The sequence below is a fragment of the Lathyrus oleraceus genome, chromosome 5 (assembly GCF_024323335.1).
Source record: "Lathyrus oleraceus cultivar Zhongwan6 chromosome 5, CAAS_Psat_ZW6_1.0, whole genome shotgun sequence".
In the NCBI taxonomy this organism is placed as follows: domain Eukaryota; kingdom Viridiplantae; phylum Streptophyta; class Magnoliopsida; order Fabales; family Fabaceae; genus Lathyrus; species Lathyrus oleraceus.
The window spans coordinates 133475650-133478230 of NC_066583.1; the positions used below are offsets into that span (position 1 = coordinate 133475650).

The window sequence follows — 2581 nt, forward strand, 5'->3', positions numbered from 1 at the left end:
CCGCCATCCTCCTTCTAAACGTTTTGCTACATGTTCGCCTTTATCATTTTGCACGACTGTGATGCCTCCCTTTTTAGGTACTACATGCACAGGGCTCACCCACTTACTATCCGAGATCTAGTATATTATACCTGCCTCAAGTAACTTAAGAACTTCCTTCTTAACAACATCACTCATTATAGGGTTTATTCTTCTCTGATGCTCCCTTGAGGGTTTTGAATCTTCTTCGAGCGAAATCCGATGCATGCATACGGATGGGCTTATACCTTTCAGGTCAGAGATATTATATCCTAAGGCTGAGGGATGTCTTCGTAAAACGTCTAAAAGTTGGTTCGTCTCCTCTTGGCTCAAGGTAGCACTGACTATTACTGGACGGTTCATCTTTTCATCGAGGAACTCATATCTCAGGTTCTTAGGCAGTTCCTTAAGTTCTAAGGTTGGTTTCTTAGGGCATGGCATAGGATCTGGGGTAAGGGATAAACATTCGTAAAGGTTATCATCGATGTAAGGTTCTTTAAAGTCATCATCTTCCTTTATGGGGGTTGATGGTAACTTAATTGTTTTTATAATTTCTTTTTGTTATAATTCTCTAACACATTCATCAATGATATCTAAGGCATAACACGAGTCTCCCATCACAGGTGCCATAAGAAATTTCGAAAGTATAAATTATATTTTCTCGTCACCTACCTTAAATGTCAACTTTCCTTTCTTGACATCTATTATGGCTCCTGCAGTTGATAAGAATGGTCTACCTAGAAGGATTGGTATATCATTGTCCTCCTTCATGTCCATGACAACAAAGTCAGTAGGGATAAATAGTTGACCTATCCTAACAGGAACATCTTCTAAAATGCCTATCTGATATTTAACAGATCTATCGGCTAACTGAAGTGACATCTTAGTGGGTTGTAACTCTACTAAGTTTAACCTCTCACAAACTGCTAAAGGCATTAAGCTCACACTAGCTCCTAAGTCTAGAAAATCTTTATCGATGACATGATTACCTAAAAGGCAAGGAATGGAGAAATTTCCAGGATCTTTATCTTTCTTTGCTAATTTGTCCTCGGAAATAGAATTACATTCCAAAGGCTTCAGATCGTCAAGTCTACGTTTGTTGGTAAGGATGTCTTTCAGAAACTTTGCATAAGAAGGTATTTGGGTGATGGCTTCTGTGAAAGGGATTTCTACATGAAGTTTTTCTATAACTTTAATAAATTTTTGATACTGTTTATTGATCTGGGTTTGTTTGAGTCTTTGCGGATATGGTATAGGTGGTTTATATGGCGGGGGTGGTACGTAAATTTTATCTTTAGGTTCTTCTCCTTTCTCTCGACCTTCCTGGTTTTCAGATTCCTCTGGTTCCTTTACTTTGTCTAGGGGTTTGGTACATTCCTTAGAAGTTTCGGGTTCACTCAATCTTGGGTTTGGTGGCTCATCATAAGCGTTCCCACTTCGTAGGGTAATGGCATTGGCTTGTCCTCTCGGATTTTGTTGAGGTTGTCCAGGGAATTGTCCTCCAGGTGTAGTCTGAGGGGCTTGGTTTAAAGCTACCTGAGATATCTGGGTTTCAAGCATCTTGGTATGAGTAACTATTTGGTCAACCTTGGTTCCTAACTAAGTAATCAATTCGTTAACATGAATGTTTTGGTTCATGAACTCCTTGTTTTGTTGGGTTTGAGCGGTGATAAAATTTTCCATAATTTTCTCAAGGCTCGGCTTTGGTGGTACAGGTTGCATAGGTTGATTTGATCTTGGGGCTTGATAACTAGGTCTCGGAGGTGCATTATTTTGGATAGGGTTATTGTTTTTATAGGAGAAGTTCGGGTGATTCCTCCATCCAGGGTTATAGGTATTCGAGTATGGGTTCCCTTGGGTGTAGTTTACTTGCTCAGAGTGGGTTTCGTTCAATAGACTGCATTCTGCAGATTGGTGTCCTTGGGTTCCACATATCTCACAATCCGACGAAACTGCGGCTACAGTATTCGGGTTCGTGTACATATGCTCGACTTTGAGGGCTAATGCGTCCATTTTAGCTTGCATCATCTCTATAGAGCTTAGTTCATGCACTCCTCCTTGGGCTTCCTTCTTCTCAACTATCGCTCGTTCGACTCCCCATGATTGATGGTTTGGAGCCATGTCTTCAATGAGGGCACTAGCTTCAGGGTAAGGTTTGTTCATCAGAGCACCGCCTGCGGCAGCGTCGATGGTCATCTTCGTGTTATAATGAAGTCCATTATAGAAGGTTTGAATGATTAACCAATTTTCTAAACCATGATGTGGGCATGCTCGTAACAACTCTTTATATCTCTCCCAAGCTTCGAACAACGATTCTCCTTGGTTTTGGGTAAATCTAGTTATATGGTTTCGAAGAACGGCGGTCTTACTCGGGGGAAAATATCTAGCAAGAAAAACTCTTCTAAGGTTACCCCAAGTCGTAATGGAATTGGGTGGAAGGGAATCTAACCATGATAGGGCTTTATCTCTGAGGGAAAAAGGAAATAATCTTAAACGTATTGCCTCAGGAGAAGCCCCATTGGTTTTAAAAGTATCTGCTAATTGAAGAAATATTTTTAAATGT

At 40.5% G+C, this 2581-nt stretch overlaps 1 non-coding gene across 1 annotated transcript; it reads left to right on the forward strand.

The window, feature by feature from the left end:
- The first annotated feature begins 2269 nt into the window (after positions 1–2269).
- Positions 2270–2376, forward strand: LOC127088497 (small nucleolar RNA R71). The gene has a single exon (XR_007790331.1). It is a non-coding gene; the product is annotated as a small nucleolar RNA R71 (small nucleolar RNA).
- The last annotated feature ends 205 nt before the right edge of the window (positions 2377–2581 follow it).